General features: G+C 41.8%; 1 protein-coding gene and 1 pseudogene across 9 annotated transcripts in view; one reads left to right on the top strand and one right to left on the bottom strand.

Moving 5' to 3' along the window:
- The window catches only part of LOC311630103 (uncharacterized protein), a 330,231-nt gene that overhangs the window by 271,125 nt on the left and 37,118 nt on the right, over window positions 1-21,988 (bottom strand). Inside the window, exon 2 of one of the 8 annotated variants that reach the window (XR_014796317.1) lies at window positions 8,159-8,309. The exons of the other annotated variants lie outside the window; for them this stretch is intronic. The gene's annotated coding sequence lies outside the window, so the exon portion shown is untranslated. Of the gene's footprint in view, window positions 1-8,158; window positions 8,310-21,988 lie in introns of those variants that run through there. 8 annotated transcript variants of the gene reach the window in all.
- LOC311630212 (DBIRD complex subunit ZNF326-like) lies at window positions 3,161-3,588 on the top strand (annotated as a pseudogene). The gene has a single exon. The product of its transcript is annotated as a DBIRD complex subunit ZNF326-like (transcript).

The raw sequence follows: 21,988 nt of genomic DNA, 5'->3' as shown, positions 1-21,988 counted from the left end.
CCAGCACTGACTGCCGAGGAAGCTGCAGATCAGGTCCGGAGAGAGAAGCAGGGTCTGATCTGCAGCCTCCATGGCAACTATTGATCAGCCTTACTTCTCTCTTTCTCTCCAGGCTTCGCCAGCAGCCGCACTCTGTTTTCTTTCAGGCCTCTGCAGGGGCTGCTAATCAGCCCTGCCTCTCTGATCAGGCCTGGAGATAGGCTCAGAGACAATAACTGGTATAGAAACCAACCAATCGGAATGAAATCTGTGTCAACTGTGAGGAGCCAATGGCTGCCTAGAAGGCAGAGCTTTTGACACTGATTGGCATAGAAACTGACCAATCAGAACCAAAATGATTGGCAGGGGAGGGCAGTTGGGGGTAAGGTCAGGTTGGCAGAGGAGGGCAATTAGAGGTCATCAGGCAGGCAGGCAGAAGGGTTAGGGGCAATCAGGCAGGCAGAGGCAATTAGGGGCGATCAGACAGGCAGGCAGGTGAGCAGTTAGGAGCCAGCAGTCCCAGATTGTGAGAGGGATGTCTGATGCCAGTTTAGGCCCTACCCCTGTGGTGCAGGCTGAGCTGAAGGAACCCCTGTTCCATGCATGAATTTCGTGCACCAGGCCAATAGTGAATAATATAATAGAGGGACTGAAAAAAAAAAAAAAAAAAGAGGGACTAATGATCAAGGAGATTATGGAACTAATATAAACTATCAAGACAAATTTTATGATCTTGAAAGTTGTACTTAACCTGGGAATTACACCATCCCACTGAATGGTCTAGTCAAGTACATGAATGTGGCTACCAAGTGCTTACTTATATACTTTATATCCATTATCTCATTTAAACTTCATAAGGATGTAGGCATTAGTATTGTCACTTTACAAATAAGTGGACAGAGGTTTAGATAATTTTAGAAATGTGTCCTATTAACACACCAAATGAGAGCCTGAATATGAATCAATGCTGATCAAACTTTTGGATCAAGATTTTTAACCAACATGTTACATTGTTTTCCCCACTCTGTGCCTACCCATTCATTGGTCTATATTTTTTTTGTTTTTCTTTGTTTTGTTTTGTTTTGTTTTGTTTGTTTTGCACTTTGTGTGTGGCTGACTCCCATCTCACCACAATTCAGCAAATAAATAGCTATAATTCTAAATACATACATGACACACCATGTCTCACTTGACTTCTATCCTCAGAGTATAACCATCACCTACAACAAGGTAAAATGTTTAGTAGGTGTTTGCAAGATGAAATAAGTTGAATAAATATAATGCATATTATAATAAATCTGCCAATTTCTGACAAAAAAAAAAACATTGTTAATTATGTCTGGGAGCAAAGCCTATACTTTATTTTTATTTTTTTAAAATATATTTTGTTGATTTTTTACAGAAAGGAAAAGAGAAGGATAGAGAGCTAGAAACATCGATGAGAGAGAAATATCGATCAGCCACCTCCTGCACACCCCCCCATTGGGGATGAGCCCGCATCCAAGGTACATGCCCTTGACCGGAATTGAAGGGTCCCGGCCTGGGACCCTTCAGTCCACAGGCCGACACTATCCACTGAGCCCAACCGGTTTTGACCAAAGCCTATATTTTAAAAATTGAGATTTAAATGACTGCAATAGACAAAGGTTATACATTTCTACAATCAATACATTTGCTCTGACATAAAGAAATGGCCATTGTAGCAATAGGAACAGAACTGGATCAGTGGATCACAAAAAAATCCATGCCTTAGGCAGTTTCTGGTTGGAAACAATAAGACCAACCCTGGTTAATCACTGAGAAAAAGGAACTCATTGTAAGAACTAGGCTTTAAATATAAGCAGAAACCAAGAAAATATAGGTAACCGGAACCATTGCCAAGGCCACCTAACAGGAATAGCTGGGTTGACACTAAGCCATCACCACTGAACTTTGGATGGTACAGCTGGACTGCCCCCACCTGCCCCTTAGAAAACTCTGCTACAACTACTGACAGAACCACCCCTGGGTGCTGGATACCACAGCCACCACCACCACAAGATTTCTACACTGTCCCTGCTTCTGTAGATAACTCACCTCAGATTCAAATTTGGGGGCTGCAAATTCAAGCTACAAGGGGGGGCCAAGGGGGGGGGACGACAACAAACCGGCTCTTTTGACCTCCTCCATGGAGTGAGCGCTGCTTGTCCCCACATCTTACACCAGATTCTAAAAGCATAGAAAGTGAATTTGAATACTAGGTGACCACAACAAATATATTTATTTATGCACTTGCTACAAAACTACAATCTGAGAGTAGGAATTGGAACTGGATTAGGACTGGCCTTTTAGCTAGCGGGGTCTCCAAAATCTAGCAAGGGGGAATAACACCTCACAAGTACAGCAAATGGGCTGCATCCTTGGGAAATGGAGCATGAGCTGTATGGGCACTGCATAGCACGTTACCATAGCGTCCCATGAAAACACACTCTCTAAGTCACAGATTGGCAATCATGGCTCCCTCCTTTCCAAATTCCCTGAAGTTATGGCATACCTGTGGCCATCATTCTTACCACACCTGTTCAGACATTTGTTGATTACTTCCTCCTAGACTGCAGTGATGCTTCTGATGCCCTCATAGTAACAACAGCAGTGCTTGCATTTACTTAGTTCTACTAAGTGCCCAGAGCTATGCTAAGGGCATTACATATACTGAATCATTTTATTCTCACAATAACCTTAGGAAGTAGATACTAAGATTACACTCATTTTAGGGATGAGGAAAATGAGCAGAGAGGTTACTTAACTTGCCCAAGGATACACAGAAGCTAAGCTGCAGTGTCAAGGCAGGAACCAGGCAGTCTGGCAGTAGAGCCTGTCCTCTTCACTGCCTCCCTTTAGAGAGGATTTCGGGCAAGCCCTACTGGACTGCTGGGTTTTACCATGTATTATACTTCCTTAATAAGATTACCTGCTACAGAAAATTAGGATTTGACACTTCCAGCATCATAGTTTTATAACATCTCCAATACTCCTACTTGTACACCCTTATTGGCCATTATGGATCAAATCTAATTACCAGAATGAGGTCGCTGTCGGTCGCGCGCGGGCGGCTGGTGTGGGAACGCGGGTCCCCGACGCTGGTTGCTGGCCGCAGCTCCGAGCCCAGCGCCACCAGGCCGGTCGGCCCGGAGCCCCCGCCATGAACTTCGAGGACAGGTTGGATGACTGCCAATACCCAAGGTACAGCAGAAGCTACGAAGATTATACACACTCCACTTGCAGGAATACTTATCAAGGTTTTAATGGAATGGATCGAGATTATGGCCCTGGATCTTATGGAGGGATTGATCGTGACCCCCTATAGGGGTCAAAGATCCATGGACTCCTACCTAAACCAGTCATATGGCATGGACAATCACAGTGGTGGTGGTGGGGGTAGCAGGTAAATTGCTTAATCACTTTGCCAAATAATTAGAAGATTATAAGATTCTGGATATTTTAATTTAAGAATTCCTTAGGCACGTTATGATACTTGAACTTCACTATTTGGTATTGAATAATAACCTTAAATGTTTAAAGGTGTTAACTAATGGTTATAAGAATTATCTTAAAATCACTGGCAGGCATTTTTTTTAAGAACCTCAGATAACTTACCATTTCAATACATAAATCGTTAAAGATTTTCTGCTTTTAGCAATGAATATTTCTTTTACTTTAAATTCTTAATCAGAATGTCCTGAACAAATGGTGTAAAATGTTACTTGAAATATTATATACGAAGGTTTTTCTTAATGATTTAAAAAAATCTTTCCTAATGTGGGGTGCTGTTAAAAGCAGCAAAGCAGCCTTTGACTAGCTTAGCCATGTTCAATTTCTAAGAAACATTTAAGATATCTATTCTTTTAAATTTAACTCTGAAGTAAGTTGTAAGAGCATATTATAATAATAAAAACATTCTTTATATCATATCTAGGTTATTTATTTCAGGTACTACTGAAACCAAAAACCACTTTTGTTAGGAGCGTTGTATTAAAGTCATGAATACTATACTTTTTACTTATTTTAATGCACTAGCGTTCACAATGTATTTATATTTTTCTTTTGATACTTGGAAAGCATAAACCTAGTTGAGCTACTATAGGCTTTAAGGTTGACCATATTTCAGACAAAGGGAGTTTACTTTTTGAGACACAAAGATTCCTATTAAATAGTAGTAAAACTAGTTAGAGAACATTTAAAACTATTGTCCTTCATAAATTGAAGGATCCAGATTCCTTAAGGATGGATTGAATCTTGCTTACCTTCTTTCTGTTTCAAGTGTGCCACTATGGTCCATAGTAGAGGAACAGTTATGTTCAAGAAAATGAACAGTTATGACAATTTTGCTTATAAGATAGATGCTTTGAAAAATGTAGTTGCAAAGAGGAATACTTTTTATATGGTTACTAGGATTTAGAAGTAAATAATACCTTCTATTTATTTAGTTATCTGTAAATAATTAAAGTAATGTAACATGTAAATGTTTTAATATACCAATTATTGCCTTGTTACATTGTAAATGTAATGTGTATACATTATGTAGATGTTATTGTTTATCTCATGTGTAATTGTGGGCCTTTATAAAACTGTGTTGTAAAGTGTCAAGCATACTTTGGATTTGTGAGAAGATGATTCGTTTCTTCTGTTGATTCTATTAAAACCTTGAGGAGATTGTGTGCTCCCTTTTTTTTAGCATAGTTTTATGTGATAATTTCCTGCCAGGAAATCATTTTTCAAATAATTGAAGTTGTTATAAAATGTATTCTTTCTCATCTGCCTTGAAAATTCATATGCAGAGGGTATATGCTGGTGGTCCTTTTATGTTCTATTTTATGTGCTTATCCTTCTAGGTTTGTTAGATTTACTAGTCTATAAGTGAAAAGAGACTGAGGATCGATTATTGACCTTAGCCAAAGTTTGGCAGATTGTCAAATTTTATAACCAGAGATTTTTCTCCAAATTTGAACTATAAACATAATGAAGCAGAAAAAAAAAAATCTAATTATCAGAATGAAACAGTGGGAATGATGTTGGAAAGAGAAATCACAGTAGAAAGACACAGAAAACCGGGTGGTGAGTCCCACTCCGCAGCTCTAGCTAACTGAACTTTTGATGGATCTCAATGTGTTGCAGTTGCTGAGGGACCATGAGGGGGGCCTGTATCATCATAGTGCTCGCAGCTTGAATGAATGTATACGCGAATGTATTTCTAATATAAAAATACTAGAAGCCTGGTGCATGAAATTTGGGGGGGGGGGGGTTGTCACTCAGCCCAAGGAGCATCCTCTCCAATCTGGGAGCCCTCAGGGGAGCCCTCTTCAATCCAGGAACTGTGATGGCTTAGGCCCACCCACCATGGTTCTCTGTTCTCTGCGGGGCCTGGCAGTTCCACACCCACTGCCCCAGGGCTCTCCACGGCCCAGAGGCCCTCAGCGGCCAGGGCGGAATGCTTGCCTCATCACAGCGGCGACAAAGCAAGCATTCCACCTGGCCACTCACATTGCCCGCTCTCAGTGGCCACACTCCCTCCACCCAGGACTGGGGGACTCCAGCAGGGCTGAGGGGACTGGGCGCCGCCATGTTGTGGCTATGGGCGTCACCATCTTTGTGACGGAGTGACATTAATTTGCATATTACCCTTTTATTAAATAGGATTTCTGAGGTAGTCAGCATTATTTCAAATCAGCATTGTTTTGGGTATGCTTATATATTATTAGTCATTTATTACGGTATGTGGATCCCAATATATTTATGGTTAAGCTGGCTGTTCAATAAACTGTATATAATCCATTTCTTAATATATAAGCAGTTCTCCTTGGTTCCATTTTGCTATATATTTTTTCCATTATCTTATCATGAAAACTTTCAGAAAAAAAGTTGAAAGAACTCTATAGTGGCATACATACACCTACCAACTGAATTTTATAATTAGCATTTTGGTACATCATCATCACATATAAATCCATGATTCCTTCTACCCACTCATCAATCCATCTTATTTTTAATGCATTTCAAAGTAATTTGCAACATCAGAACACTTTCCCAAAAACACTTTGGCAAGTTTAATATTTATTTACAGTTCTTTTGAGACAAACTATATGTACAGTTAAATGCAAAAATCTTATATATAATAGTTGATGAGTTTGACAAATGTAAAGGGAAATTATAGAACAGTAGCATTAATTTGGAAAGTCCCCTCTTGCTTGTTCCCTGTTGTTCACAACCCATATAGCCCCCAAAAGCAGGCACTGTTCTGATTTGTTTCATCATAGGCTAGTTTTACTTGTTCTAGAACTTCATATAAATAGAATCATAAAATATTCACTTTTCTCATATATTTTTATTGATTTCAGAGAGAAAGGAAGAGGGAGAGATAGAAATAACAATGATGAGAGAGAATCATTGATCAGCTGCCTCCTGCACTGGTGATCAAGCCTGAAACCCAGGCCTATACCTTGGCCGGAAATTGAACCATGACCTCCTGGTTCATAGGTCGACATCAACCACTGATCCATGCTGTCTGGGCTACTTACTCTTTTTTATAGATTTTTCACTTAGTATAGTTTTGAGGGTTTTAAGATTTTATTCATGTTATTATGTATAGAAGTAGTTTGTCATTTTTATTGCTAAGTAGTATTCATTGTTAGAAAATACTATAGTATCTTTACCCATTCTCTCATAAATGGGACCTACATTGTTTTCCAATTTTTATTTACTATGAAAAATGTTGTATGAACATTTAAGTGTGTTTTTGTGTACATATTTTTCTTTTTTTTTTTTTTTGGGGGGGGGGTAAATACCTACGAGTAGAATTGCTGCATCATTAAGAAGTTGTATTCTTAATAAACTTCCAGACGGTTTTCCAAAGTAGTTAAACCATTTTACATAAACATCAACAATGAATGGGTGTTCTGATGATTCCATATCCTCTTCAACATTAGGTGATACTGGACCTTTTAATTTTATCCATTCTAGTAAGTATTCAGTGTTAGCTCATTGTGGTTTTAAAATTCATTTCCCTAATTACTAATAACATTGAGCACATTTTTCACGTACTTATTATTGGCCATTTGTATATCTTCCTTTGTGAAGTATCTGTTTAAATCTTTTGCTTATTTTTATTAGGCTGCATTTCTTTTTACTATGATGATTTTTTTTTATAAGATCCAAGTTAAAAGAACTCTTTCAAGTTCATAAAATATGATATATGAACTGGGCTGCCCTGAGTCACATTTTTAGTCATTATGTTCATATCTAGATTAATAAAAACTTTGCTTTCCTATTTAAAAAGCTGAAACCCAATTTTTCAACAAATTCTTTTTAAAACAAACAAACTAAAACCTCCTTCTTCTCATATTGAACCTGTATATACAGGGATATATACAGTGGGTGTATACAACTGTGACCTCCTGGTTCTAAGGAAATGTTAAACTCGCTGGCCTGTATACACATTTCTGTAAAACAGTATGTACCACTTCCCCCCATTCTAAAGCAGTACTAAATGTAAGGCAAGTCATTATGCTGTACACCTTAAACTTATACAATGCTGGGTGTCAATTATATCTCAATAAACTAGAAAAATTAAATTGGTGCTTATAATCTGCTGACAATCGTTTTTTCTCTAGATTCTCTGAACTTCCAAGTTCAAACCCCAGATCTTTCCATTCCTTTCTAGATAAGATTTTGATCTCCTGTCTTCTAGAGAACAATCTTGACTAACCTTGGACATGAATCAGCCTCCTGACTAATCTTCTGGTTGTTCTTAAGTCATCTCACGTGTTGTACCTGGTTTCCTTATGACATCGCTCACTTTGAACACTCCGTATATGCTCAGCAAAAGTGTTATCAATGCAAGTCATCTCATGGAAAGGATTATATAGAGGAAGAGATGAGAAAAGTGGACAGCTTGAAACTCGGGTTGCACAGTAACAGAAATTCAGCTTGAATTAGCTTAGGCAAAAGGGAGGAATGTATTGGTTTGAGTGCTACAAGAAGAACAGAACTACAGACGGACCTCAAAGATAAGACACTTCAATATCAGCAACTTTGGAACCATAAACCTGAATCCCACCAGAATTTTCTGTCTCATTGCCTTTCTATGCAAATTTATTTAGTTCCTTGAAACTAGCTGCAAGCACATGATGAGGAAAATAGTTACCATTCTTCATCTTTGCTTTACCACCATAGAAGTACAGGCCATGCTTTCACTGGTCCCTGGTTCAAAAATCCAAATGGTGAGTTCTGACCACCCATCAGTCATCAACTGCGGCCAGATCACAACATAGTTCCTGTGGCAGGTCCAGAAGAAGCTGCCAGGGAGATGGTTGAAAATGTATGTCCATCATCTGGGACAGAGGTCTGAGCCACAGAAAGACATTTTGAACCCACAAGCAGAAATGTGGTAATTCAAAAGCCATGCAATTGGATGAAATAATCTAGGGGAGTGTGGAGAATAAAAAGAGGAGAATCAAGAACAGAAGCCAAATTGTATCACTTTAGCCTGTTTTACTCCAGCCTGTTTCTCAATTATAAAATATACTTATTTATAAAAATTTAAAATATAAGAAAAATGGGACATCAGTTGAAAATTGGCATACAACATATAAAGGGACAATTTTTTTACACGAAGCACATACACACAATAGGAGGTGTGGATGATTCACTTGGAAGGGTGTAATGACATTTGACAGAATAACCCCCTCAAAGTACCTTGAGTGGAAATATTCTGATTTTACCTCAAGTGGGAAGTAGGTATAGGAGAAGACAGATGGTATAACCCACACAGATATTCTCTCTGAAAGCCAAGTGCTAATGTAAATACTTTTTGAACTAGTTCTTTGATAGAGAGTGTCTGGAAGTCCCTTTAGAATAGCCTCTATTTTGCCCCGGTCATGAAAGACCCATGATATGAGAGATGCAGTGAGTTGAAGGAAACTAGCAGGGCTGCAAACAACAGCAGCTATGGAACTGAATGCCAGAGTGTAGCAAGTTATGGTATGAGAGATCTATGGCATTTAAGAAAGGTGGATCCCAAAACTTCCTGTCAGCTGATATCAAGAACTTGAGTGACAGATAGTATTGTTTACATTACATAATTATAACACTTGGGTATGGACAAAAAGCAAACCACCCTTTTGTTTTTTTAAAACATATTTTTATTGATTTCAGAGAGGAAGAGAAGAGAGAGAGAGAGAGAGAGAGAGAGAGAGATCAATGAGAGAGAATCATTGATCAACTGCCTTCTTTTTTTTTAATATATATTTTATTGATTTTTTACAGAGAGGAAGGGAGAGGGACAGAGAGTTAGAAACATCGATGAGAGAGAATCATCGATCAGCTGCCTCTTGCACACCCCCTACTGGGGATGTGCCCTCAACCAAGGTACATGCCCTTGACCGGAATCGAACCCAGGACCTTTCAGTCCGCAGTCCGACGCTCTATCCATTGAGCCAAACCAGTTTCGGCTCAACTGCCTTCTACATGATCCCCACTGGGGATCGAGCACACAACCTGGGTATATGCCCTGACCAGGAATCAAACTGTGACCTCCTGGCTCTTAGGTTGATGCTCAACCACTGAGCCATGCCTGCAAGGCCCAACCACACTTTTACTGACATAATATGTTTCTCTGGCTTGGCAAATCTCTGAAGGGAAATTGAGTCTCACTCTTGGGTTCTCAAGTACACATTTTTCAATGTAGACCTAGAGATACTTCAGGAAGCTTGCAAAAACTATCCAAAGCAGGGACTTATATGACAGCAATCATAGAAGTACTAGAGGCCTGGTGCACAAAATTTGTGTAGGGGTGGGGTGGCCCTTCCGACTTCCCATTTAGCCCGATCTTGGTGGGACTGGGTTTAAACAGGCAGTCGGACATCCCTGTCACAATCCAGTACTGCTGGCTCCCAACTGCTCGCCTGCCTGCCTTCTAATTGCCCCTAACTGCTTCTTCCTGCTGGCCTGATCACCCCCAAACCACTCCCCTGCCAGCCTGATTGATGCTTAACTGTTCCCCTGCAAATCTGATTGCCCCTAATTGCCCTCCCCTGCAGGTCTGGTCCCCTCCCCAACTTCCCTCCTCTGCCAACTTGGTCATCCCTAACTGCCTTCCCCTGCAGGCTTGATCACTCCAGCTACCCTCCTTTGCAGGCCTGGTACCTCCCAATTGCACTCCCCTGCTGGCCATCTTGTATCCACATGGGGGCAGTCATCTTTGGCCACATGGGAGCAGCCATCTTGTGTGTTGGAGTGATGGTCAACTTGCATATCACTCTTTTATTATATAGGATAGGATATCATGTCCCCTAAGAAGACTGATTCCTCAGTCATAGGACTTATCTAAGATGTCTTTCCACAGGTGTTGGAAGATGACCAAGGAGTGCAGATGCCAAATGGCCTCACAATATACAAAATGGAACAAAAGTAGGTTTATAGTTGTGAAGACATGAAACACAGCATATATTCCTGTATTATTATTTATTAATTACTGCATTATTTTTCATAAGAACAACTGTAACCCTACTTTTGCCCAACGCTGTATTAGTCAGACTCATCAAAATATGCCTGGAAGGATGTGGTTTACTTGCCACTTTTCCAAGAACAAAGTTATAGCTTTCATGGATGTCCAATTTCATAAAGATTTATTGCCCATGTTTAGGAAAACCTGATACTGATGATAATAGCTACCATTTATTGAGTTCCTCTCATGGGCCTGGTCCTATGCTAAGACCTGTACATGCATTAGTTATTTTAATTCTCACAACAGTCCCATGGTGGATAAATAATGCTAATAGCTACCAGGTCACATATTTAGGAACTAGTAGTGTCAGAAGTCAAACTCGGTTCTTCTGACCAAATATGTGCACAAAAAAATATGTACAAACTCGGTCCCCATGCTTATGGCCTTTGCTTTATGCTATAATGCCTCTTCCCCTGAGAATCAGTATGTACTGTATATAAGGAGCATGCTGAGGTTACAGTTGTCTTGCTAGAAAAGGTAAACACCATTCCTTTTTTTTTTTTTTTAATTAAAGAGTCAAGATAGCCCCACAGGAGATGTGGGAAACTGATCAATTCTTCATCATAAATGTTGTCATACTCATAAAGGACTTCAGCCGTGGGCTGAAGAAAAAGAACAGCTTTGGGTCTGTGTCAGTAGAAATACCAGGTTCCAGCAACATCGTGTGCCATCCTGGTGACAAGCACATAATGTGGGGGCAAGGGAAGCTCGTCTGCCTTCCCATGTAAGAATTCTTACCTGTACATGGTAGAGTGTTCCAGAACTCATGGCACAGAGGTAGCAAAAGGATGGCATGTAGCCAAACACCAAGGAAATATTGGTGGCAAAATTTGAAGTGAACTAAAAGGTGTCTGGAGCAGACTTCAGGGGAAGTTAAAGTAGCTTGAGTATTCAGTAAAAAAAAAAAAAAAAAAAAAAAATAGCCCCAGGCACTCTTGACTTACTCCTCAGACACAGTTTAAGGAGACATATTTTTAGAATGTGGCCTCACAAGTAGGATCGCCATGGACAATGTCCAGGCTTTTGAATCAGACAGGGAGAATGGCCTGCCATAGCAAGGCTTCATTCAATCAGACAGGGAGAATGGCCTGCCATAGCAAGGCTTCATCCGTAGAAATGCCCAATACTTGATCACAGAAGCTGGATTCTTTGCTTAGGAATACCCCTGACATGCAGAACACCCTTCCTAAACTGAGACCTAAGAGATAGGAAAGGTCAGAAACCAGCTGCTTCCTTGTGTGGACATGAGTATGGACTTGGGCTGCCAGCAACAGTGCACACACATACACACACACACACACACACACACACACACACACACACACACACACATACACACGTAGAGATAGGTATATCACTAGCATTACCTCTGGCCCAAGGACAAGTTCTACCAACTCAGAAAAGTGTTAAAGGTTTCAGTACCAGTTCAGTGTAAAGAGCTCTCCCGTGGCCTCCTTGGAATTCAACCAAGAAAACTGAATCATCCCATTCCAGGTCCTGGGCAGGAGGCCAGGACTATGACTGACCCCCACCTAACGCTGAAGCTCATGGACATCACGGATGGCAATCCCATCTGCTGTCGCAGCGGGATAAAAGATAACCAACTACCACAATGTACTTTGAAAACACAAAATGTCTAATAAAACTCATACTTTTCTGAAATCGTTTTCTATTTAGTTTCAATAACCAGAAAAAATGGTTAGAGAATTTGCTAGACTGGAATAATAATAATATTCTACCTGTTACCGTGACAATTCTGTCTATTCTCTAGGTGGCTACTAAAGTTATGAGTGAAAATGACACAGAAGAGCTATGATCATTTAATTTGGCCCCTAGTGGTCACAACTGAAATTCAATAGAAAGTTATTATTTGATTTGTCCACAAATACAAATAAGAATATTACTCTCCAGGGGCAGGGGTGGGCTAGAAGGGGTCAATGGAGAGAACAGGGGCATATGTAATACTTTCAAGAATAAATATTTTTTTAAAGATTATTACTTCCCTACTATCTCTAAGGAAATTCAACCTTTCTTGGAGCTCTGCTGAAAAATGAGTTCTCAATAATTCAGTCTAATTTTTATGATGATTTATAGAAACTTAAGGGACTGTCTTGAGATCTGAGAATAAATTAAATACTTTTTAAAACATTTTAAATAATTTTCTCATTCCATTGCAAAAACAAAATGATTACTTCTGATTGTATAATAATTTCCTAGACTATTGTCCACAACTATAATTTCCACAGTGAAAACTGGCCTTTCATTATAGAATGGGCACTGTGTTTCTTTTCTTCTTCTTTTTTATTTCATTGATTTTAGAGAAAGAGAAACAGAGAGAGAGCAAGAAAGAGACATTGATTTGTTGTGCCACATTTTCATGCACTCATCGGTTGCTATGTGCCTTGACTAGAGATCGAACCCACAACCTTGGCATATCAGGACTAGGCTCTAATCAACTGAGCCATCGACCAGGGCTCTACATTGCTTTGAGATAATAAGTTAGTTGGCAGTCATTTTGTATAAATCAGACATTTAAATATTTATATGCAAAATCAGAATTGTTTTAAAATCTAAAAAATATGCTTACCTAGCACACACACTATAGAATATATAATCATTTACTGTGACTCACTGACCAGCTATCACATTTGTTCAACATACATTGGCACAGATCTTTTGGTTGGGTCAATTTATGTTTTCCAGATTCAGTCATATTTCAGATTTAACCAATTCCATAAATTAACTTTATAATCAACTGTCACTTCTCTTTTCATGCAGAAAGAGAATGGGGTGGGGGGTTTGGAACTCCAAAAGACCCAAGAGTAAGTAGCTTGGAATTAAACTACTTGAAAATGAGCGAGGGTGAAATCCTTTGAGTACTGCTACTTGAAATAGTTTTCATTTTCTTGATTCATCTCTCAGTTTCTCATCCTTATTTGTCTCTTTATTATCGTTCAAAACCCCTCTCACTCCTCATATTAATTCCCTGTTCCATTCCCTTTAGTGGCCTTTCAAAACTTTCTCTTCCTCTATGTTCCTGAAATCCCCAATCACAAGACTCCTACTTCTAGCCTCCTACTATTCTGAGAAAATAGAAGCTGTGTGATATTTTTCTTTTTACTTCCCCTGTCTTCCCCTCTGAATCCCTCTGTGCTGTACATTGTATTCTTCCTTTCAATCTTTGGCTCCAGAATGAAATGGCTCTCTTGGTAATGTTATCCTCTCCATCTTTACACTGAATCATAAACCCTCCTGTCTCCTTACTTCCTTGCTCTTTCAATTCCCTTCCTTAATTTTTTTTTAATCTCTCCTGACCAATCATCTCTTCATCTGCCTACTTAGGTAGACCCAGTTTTTAAAGAAATAGTCAAAAATCTTTTCACGCCCTAATCAGTTTGGCTCAGTGGATAGAGCGTCAGCCTGCAGACTGAAGGGTCCCAGGTTCCATTCCGGTCATGGGCATGTACCTTGGTTGCAGGCACATCCGCAGTAAAGAATGTGCAGAAGGTGGCTGATTGATGTTTCTCTCTCATTGATGTTTCTAACTCTCTATCCCTCTCCCCTCCTCTATGTAAAAAATCAGTTAAAACATAATTTTAAATATTTTCACCTTGCCCCTTCCCTCAAGTTTCCTCCTCTTACCTCCCCTTCAACACCCAATTAGAAAAGTGGTCTATATTTGTTTCCTACATTTCTTCACTTGCCCTTTACTTAATATTACTTCTAAGACCTCCTACAGGTCAAATCCAAATTCATCCTCTCAAGCTCTTACACTACGGGTGACCTTGTGTCCCCTAAAACCCTTCCTTCCCTGGATCTTGTGATCCTGTACTATCCTGGTTCTCCTGACTGTCCCAGCCATGTGTCCCCTTGTTCTCTCTTCTTCTGCCCGATGACACCAGGTATTCCCCATGGTTTTACCCTTGGTTCTCTGTACACCACTTCACTCTATCCTTTGAAAATCCACTGCTTTGGGGCTCTGTTGAGATCTCATCTGGATCATCAGTCCAAAAATTCTCTCTCAAGTTGCTCCACAGATATGTCATCAGTCCAAAGATATGTCTTTGGATATGTCTCTACCTGACAGACAATTTCATCCATAACACTAGGGACTCCTCAGAGGCATAATTATGTTTTATTCATCTTTGCACTTTTAATCCCCCACTTCCACCACCCAGGGCCAGGAACAGGGTAGTGGGAATGCAAGAAAAGTTACTTAGTCTGAACGAAACAGTATTTCCCACCACACCTGAAACTGAACAGAAACAAAACTAAACAGCTGTCTAGCCCTCCACAACCCAAAACAACCCAGCCTCCTCACTTCCCTATTTCTCTTAATGATATTTCTAACTTCCAAGCCTTGATATCTGAGCTCCAACTCTGATGTCTTTTTCCTTGTCCTCTATATCTGATAAGTTAACACGTGTTATTGGTTGTTCCTTTGTTATGTTTTTACACTTGTCTTTCTGTCATATCCTCAAAACAAGGCCCTAATTACCTCCTACAAATCTTATTTCATAGCTTCCCAGGTCAGCTTCTCCATCTCTCCGACACACTACTTCTAGTTCACTCTTCATTTAGCACACTTCTAATGATATTACTATGCATCTCAAAAATAGTTCATATTGACCTTGCAAATTACAAACATCTTGCCATAGCATACAAAATCCTTCATAATATAGCCCCTCAAACACCTGTATGCTAGGAAGGACTCAAGTTACCACGAGAAAAGAAGACGTTTACAAATAGTTATTGATCAATTGATAGCTATCAGAAAACAAGAAAGGTCTGAAACTCTACCATTCTCTTTTTGCTGTCAGTGTTTCTCTTCTATTTTCAGTTTCCCTTCTCTCTATTGCTCTGCTCCTCTGGTTATTTGGTTTCCATTCCCTTATGGTTTTCAACTAGCATACAGCACAATGGCAGCTCTCTATACCTTGTAAACCTTGGCAACGCTCAATGCTTCTTTGCAGTTTTGAGCCCCACTGCCCATTAGTTCAGTTTCTTGATTTCCCAGTTCCGATTCTGAAGAGTTCCACCTAGTCTGTTATTTCATGCTAGATCACAGAAATGCCATACAATAGCCTATGGATTGTCTGCACGTGTATCATATGTTCGATCAGCTGGATCTAAACACATGGGGATAGGGCAGGATCACAGGTTCAGAGAATGAACCCTTGGGAAACAAGGCTGTGGGCAAAAAATTCCTTTAGAAGGACAGGCAACGATCAACATCTCGAAGGCATTATCTTTTCCTGCTTTATTCTCCTACGTGTACATGACAATCTTGTCAAACAGGAATTGCTATCTCAAAAACTTAGTCTACAATTTTATAATTCTATGCCTGTGCTCATGCTGTTCTCTCTACTTAGAATAATCTCTTCCACCATCTTACTATCTACAAATCTATCATCCAAAGGACAAGAACAGACATAAAAGGAATTCCAACACAATGTACAACAAGAAAAGAAAGCTATGAAAAATAATTTGAGCACAAAGAAACAAAACTCAAATTAAGGTACAATTTTTGTCAATTAGATTAGCCTCCCAAAGTTAAAATAATTAATGTACCTTATGATGATAGTTTATCTTCCTATAAAATATAGCTAAAATGAAAGGCATTTAATTCTTGTCAAAATTCCACAAAGATGTCCAAATATAGTTTTTTTTAAAAAAAGGAAGCACACCTACGATTAAGAATTTTAAAATTAAATGCACCAGATCAAGTAATGCTGAGACTACAACAAAGCAGTTTAATATTGTGAATGGATGGTGGCATTGCAAAATACTGTAATTCTTTTAGAAAGCAGTTTTCCAATATGATTCATTTTGAAATTATAGAAAAACTTAAACAGGAAAACAAAATTACTTTTCAATATTATTAACTAGAGAAAATCACTTTTAACATTTTGCTACATAGCCTTTCATACCCTCTTATTATATACTAGAGGCCCAATGAATGAAATTCATGCAAGGGTAGGCCTTTCTTCCCCTGGCTGCTGCCACCGGCTTCCCTCTGGCACCCGGGACCCAGGCCTCCTTCCTAATTAGCACATTACATTTTCATTATTATAGATTTTTCCTTTGCTTTTTTTTTATTTTTTTATTTGATCAAACTAGATATACTGTCAACTGGCTTATTAGCATCTTTTTTATTCATTAGGTTCTAAATCATTGTCTATTCTATTAACAGTATTCCAAAATATTATTGTTAATGGGTTCAAAACATTAATAGTCTATCATATGAATAAGTAATAATATATTCTTAGGGGGGGGAAAAAGTTCTAATGCTAGACCAGATTTTTTCAACTTTTTCATAATTATTGATGGACTGTAATGAACATCCTAGTATATAAATCTTTTGTGCACAATCCTGATATTTTCTTAAAATAAATGTCCAGAAGTATATTTGATAAGGCACAGAGTATAACCATTAAAAAGAATTTATAAATATCTTAATGAAAGAGCTTATAAATATTGATTTAAGCAAAACTCTTATATGACTATATTAGGAGAATGAGGAGTGGGGAAGGAGGAGGGAAAGAACAGATGATAGAAGAGCAAAAGCTCCGTTATTTATAGCAGAAAGTCATTGAACATTAAAAAACGTTCTCAGTTAGTATAAGGACATTATTTAGAAAAAAGGAGATGAAACAGCTATTAATGAAGAATGGTCGACAGGAATCAGGTATAAGAAAATATGGCACAGTAGCTCTGGCCAGTGTGGCTCAGTTGGTTGAGTATCATCCCACACATGGAGGTTGGGGCACATGCCAGGGTTGTAGGCTTGATCCCCAGTAAAGGGCGAGGTGGCCGATTGACACTGATGTTTCTCCCTCTTCCTCTCCGTCTCCCTTCCTCTCTCTCTCTTCCTCTCTCTCTCTCTCTAAAATCAATGAAAAAATCAAATATGGCACAGTATACTGATGTTTCTCATTTTAAGTCTTATTCTCTTTGATTTTTTCAACCATGCATTTATATTGGTTTGATAAAAATACAAATTATGTATATTTAAAAAGATAAAGTCAGCAGTGTAATTCATATATAAAATATAACAGATGCACAAGTTGGCTTAAGAGCCCACAATTCTCATAATTCTTTAGGGGGGGGGGGGAATTCTTCTTATGTGTATACCATTGCCTATAAAGAGTTTAAAATTTATAATTTTGTGAATTCTTACTGAGAACCTTCTGTAAACAAAGCCTGTGACTGGGTGTTGTGGGAGATACTAAGAAATACTCTGTCTATTCTTTCCAGAAAGAAGAAAATTGTTATGAACACCAGAAATACTCTCTCCATGTGACTCAGCTATGGAATGTTAGAAAAATGCCTATGAAGAAAAATCTTCAAATTTTCTCTCAAAAAATTTTTTAGTAGAAAAACAATAGGATACCAATTCCTCTATGTAGAATTAAGAGAGAGCAGTAGAGTTTAGAAAGACCAGTAGAGTTTTCTTCAGAAAAACCCTTACATTTTTCCACATAACATACCAGTCCTCACCAAATATGTCAGAAAGTTGGAAAAATAAAGGGAAATTAGGTTAGTGGGAAAATTAAGTGTTAGACCCTTAATTCTCAAGCAAATTCCTCGCAGATCTTTCCATGTGTCCTTGATTAATATGTAGTTCTTCCTTAGTTTGCTTCATTGTAGGTAAAGACAAGAATCTTCTCAAAACTCAGAATATTAGTTCCCCAGAAGGAATCATCATAGTGGCACTAAGTCTGAATTATTTTCCCTCTTTATACAACTGATTTGCAGGACACCTGAATAGTAAATGATGAGTCTCCATTGGCAACAGTCGTTAAGTCTCTGTCTGCATCATATTACCTCCAGCGAGGCCACAAATGGAGCTATTAGACCCAGACTCCTGTCAGTTGCTCCCTCCTCACAGCTCTTTCTGATCCTCTTCCTCCTCTCCACTCTGCATTTCTCCTTTAATCTCTTCCTCTTACTGTCTCCTTCTTCCCTTCTTCAAACCTCATCCCAGAGTTTGTCCTTCCTCCGTCTTCTACCACTGTCCCACCCTTATCCTAACCACATCAAAGAATAGAGGTGAGGAAGGAGAGGCTTTCTTGTTCTTTCTCTACTTCCCTACCTGAAGAACCATAAATTCTATCTTTATATTAATAAAAGTCTGGTAACAAAGACATCTAACAAAATGCCAGCTAACATTTTAAGTATAATTCAGACTAAACTATTTGTAAGTTTACCAGAATTTCATGAGTAATTTTCTCTTTGCAGTTGAGCGACTATCATTTGGGGGTATTTATTTTGGTTTTCAGTGGTAAACTAAATGTATAATTGTGTTCTCCGTTTCCACACTTAATAACATTCTCTTTAAAATGCTGTGTCGAATGGCTATTATGTAACTTCAGCATACACTTACATAGCGCTTCCTTCCCCCAATCTTTACCAGAATCTACTTCTCTTTCCCAAATGGTGGGTATTGGGAAGAGAAAGGTGGATGTTCCTATCCTCATCCAAGCCTCTGTGCTGATCAATGTGGGTCTTATGCCAAAGAGTAAACAATACAATGTTCATTCCTTAGGAGGAGCTGCATCCAAATGGCCTATTGAGTAAAGTTCAAGTGCACATACCGTGTTTCCCCGAAAATAAGACATCCTCCGAAAATAAGACCTAGCACATGGAAAGATAAGACATCCCCTGAAAATAAGACCTAGCGCAACTTTGGGAGAAAAAAATTAATATAAGACACTGTCTTATTTTCGGGGAAACAGGGTAGTATATGAGCTTTTGAACTCTGAAAAAATGTGGCTTAGAATCCCCAAATATCTGGCTTTTGGAATAGACATTCCATTTTCCAGTCAGAATAGAGATATTACAAAAAAATGCCAGGAAGGAGAGATGGGATTAGTTTATCTGATGAATACATCAGCTAAGAAATGGGAGAGAGCTCCAGAAATAGTCGGCTAAAAGTAATACGTCAAGTATTTAGATAGTACAAGCAAGTCTTCACAGATAATCTAAATTTCAAAAAGGTATGTTCAAAATTATTCTTAAAGTATAAATCATCCCCAAAATACCACCGTAAAATAGCTACTGGTAAATAAATTAGGGGGAGGATCCAAGATGGCTGCTCGGGTATACACCTAGCCGCAGCAGCTCACAACAATTTCAAGGGAATACAACTAAAATGTAGAGTGGACATTGCCCAGAGCTACAGGTAGTCGACTGACTGAAAACTCTACAATAGGAAGGAGGGAGAAAACCAGAAGGAAAATCAGAGGAGCTGAAAAAAAGCCTAAGGTACGGAGACATGCTGCGCGCCCGCAGGCACGCGCGCGCGGAGAGGTCGCAGCCGGAGAGGAGGAGAGGGCTGGGTGCTGCCTGGCGTTCCCTAGCAGGAAGGAAATAGAACCCCCAGCCTGGGCTGAACCCCCGAACCGGCAGCGCTGAGCCCCAAGTTATGGGCCAGACCCTGGGGACCCAGGCTCCGGCAGGGAGAGACAATCCCGGGGGATGGCGAAATGTGGGGCCCCCGGAGTCGCGCGCACATGGCGCGCAGAGAACTGAATGTTGACTCTGATGCTGGATTACCCTAGCCGGAAGGAACAGGGCCTCCAGCAGCAGCTCTGAGCCTCAGTCCAGACCGCCCCGAACTCCAGGTCTGGGCCAGTCCCTGGGGACCCAGGCTCGGGCAGGGGGAGACGGAGCTGTGAGGTGGAGTCCTGGGAGCCCGGCGAAAGGCCGAGCCACCGGAGTCGCGCACACTGTGCGCAGAGGACAGTCTGTTGACTCTGATCCTGGACTCCCCTAGTGGGAGGGAGAAAGAAGCTCCAGACTGGAGGAACACGACGAGGAGCAGGAGCCCCTGCCGGACATCCGCCAGCCGGGCGCCAGCGAGGAGCCGGGCGACGGGGCCCCCGGGGGGGGGGGGGGGGGTGCCCCTGAGCCTTCGACTGCTGAGCTCCGGCAACGGAGCCAAGGACGGGGGCTGCTTCCTGGGTGGCGCCGACCCCAGCAACAGGCTGGAGCAGCGCGGGAGCCCGCGGAGAACAAAGGGGTGCCACAGGCCAACCTGCTGAGCTCCCAGGACAAGGAGGAAGAAACCAAAGAAGTTCTCAATGTGAAGAAATCAAGTGAGAGCAAATGATAGTAAAATTACTTAAGAAAGAATACAAAGAAGATCTTGAAAAATCAAAGACTAAGTCAGAACTCAACGCACCAGCCAACATTGCAACATAAATGCGTTTTGTTTTTTTTAAAAAAAAAAAAAAGAAAAAAAAAAAGAGAAAAAAAGGTACAGAATGTTGGAACAGCGGCGACCAGGCCTAGAGTGGCCAGGCACAAGGCAGCGGCAGCTGGGCCCGGAGCAGCAGTGGCCAGGCCCCAGAGCAGCAGCAGCCAGAACAAGAGCATCAACGGCCAGCACTGGAGCAGCCAGACCTGGGGCAGTGGCAGCCAGGCCTGAGGCAGAGGCGGCCAAGCCCAGGGTGGCCAGTCCAGGAACACCCAGACACGGAGTGGCTGGGCCCGGAGAAGCTGGGCCTAGAGCAGCCGGGTTGGGAGCAGCCAGGCCCAGAACAGCAGTAGCCAAGCACGGAGCATCCAGGCTGGGAGCGGCCAGGCTCAGAGCAGCCGGGTCGGGTGCGGCCAGGCCCGGAGCAGCGGCTGCCAGGCTGGGAGCGGCCAGGCCCGGAGCAGCTGGGTCTGGTGTGGCCAGGCCTGGAGCAGCGGCTGCCAGGCTGGGAGCGGCCAGGCCCGGAGCAGCAGCTGCCAGGCTGGGAGCAGCCAGGCCCGGAGCAGCCGGGTCTGGTGTGGCCAGGCCCGGAGCAGCGGCTGCCAGGCTGGGAGCGGCCAGGCCCAGAACAACAGCTGCCAGGCTGGGAGCGGCCAGGCCCGGAGCAGCCGGGTCTGGTGCGGCCAGGCCCGGAGCAGCGGCTGCCAGGCTGGGAGCGGCCAGGCCTGGAGCAGCCGGGTCTGGTGCGGCCAGGCCAGGAGCAGCGGCTGCCAGGCTGGGAGTGGCCAGGCCTGGAGAAGCGGCTGCCAGGCTGGGAGCGGCCAGGCCCGGAGCAGCCGGGTGTGGTGCGGCCAGGCCCGGAGCAGCGGCTGCCAGGCTGGGAGCAGCCAGGCCCGGAGCAGCCGGGTGTGGTGCGGCCAGGCCCGGAGCAGCGGCTGCCAGGCTGGGAGCGGCCAGGCCCGGAGCAGCCGGGTCTGGTGCGGCCAGGCCCGGAGCAGCGGCTGCCAGGCTGGGAGCGGCCAGGCCCGGAGCAGCCGGGTCTGGTGCGGCCAGGCCCGGAGCAGCGGCTGCCAGACTGGGAGCGGCCAGGCCCGGAGCAGCCAGGTCTAGTGCGGCCAGGCCAGGAGCAGCGGCTGCCAGGCTGGGAGCGGCCAGGCCCGGAGCAGTGGCTGCCAGGCTGGGAGCGGCCAGGCACGGAGCAGCAGCTGCCGGGCTGGGAGCGGCCAGGCCCGGAGCAGCCGGGTTGGGTTCAGCCAGGCCCGGAGCAG

Source organism: Pipistrellus hanaki, assembly GCF_964339955.1.
Source record: "Pipistrellus hanaki genome assembly, chromosome: 11".
Lineage (NCBI taxonomy): Eukaryota > Metazoa > Chordata > Mammalia > Chiroptera > Vespertilionidae > Pipistrellus > Pipistrellus hanaki.
Note: the sequence above shows the minus strand (reverse complement) of the source record. Positions and strands in the feature narration are given on the sequence as shown.